Genomic DNA, 1,085 nt, shown 5'->3' on the forward strand with positions numbered 1-1,085 from the left:
GATAAAAGATTAGTTTTGTTTCAATTTAACTGTAAATTAGACACTTTTATTTTGTCTTCTTTCTTCTCTTACTGTGGCGTACTAACTCAGGCTGCCTTGACATCTGACAACCTTTCCTTAAAGCAGAAGTCATGAGTGGTTGAGCGTGTGGTTTTGCACACAGCATCCCATTCAAGTGTGACTGTAAACAACATCTTTATCTCATGGTTATTGATTTTGAAGTAGAACATCTGCTAAATGCCTACAATATGCAGACAGGCTTATTAAAACGAGCTTTAGAAATCTTACAATACATCGAGGACACAATATCCAAGTTATTAGGGTAACATTTACATAATACAGAAGGATTCAGGAAGCATATATAAAGTCATCTTAATCAAGACATAATTATGACTGAAAAAAGGATATTTTAAGAAAGATTGAAGTAAGGTGCAAATGTGAATTGGTTTAATAGTTCTTAAATAGCTCTTCTGCTGTAAATGCGGAGTTTTCGACATGATAAACATTCAGAATAAATGATGCTGAAGTGCCATCTAGTGGCAACAAAGTGCTATCATAAGTATTGCTATTTCCAGTGTATGATCTTGAGTGTGTGAAGTGTTTGTGTATAACTGTGACTTATTTTCCATTTTCTATCACTTTACAAATTAAAATTAACCTTAAAGTACTTTAACTTAATTCAATCCAAACCATTCATGTGTGTGTGTGTGTGTGTGTGTGTGTGTGTGTAAGCGTGCGTGCGTGCGCACGTGCGTGTTTACATGCATGATTGCAACAGAAGAGGAAGTTTTAAAATAAAGCCCAGTGCTGTTGTTACTGCAGCTTCCTCATTTCAAAAAAACTTCACAATTCAGACTTCTCATTTATTGCAATCTTGTCTTTTTCTATGTCATTCAACACATTATTACTGCATTTTATACCATTTGCACACTGCTTGCACAGGTTCTGTTGTTTAGGAGAAAACACAACATAACCGGAAGAAGAGATTGGTGCAAAAAAAATGAAGGAAGCAGAGACGAAGAAAGAAAAAGAGGTAGCAAAGGGAGGGGGGTTGAGGGAGGTGTGTTACAATTTCCTGTAGTTGC

This window comes from Sander vitreus, chromosome 2 (genome assembly GCF_031162955.1).
Source record: "Sander vitreus isolate 19-12246 chromosome 2, sanVit1, whole genome shotgun sequence".
In the NCBI taxonomy this organism is placed as follows: domain Eukaryota; kingdom Metazoa; phylum Chordata; class Actinopteri; order Perciformes; family Percidae; genus Sander; species Sander vitreus.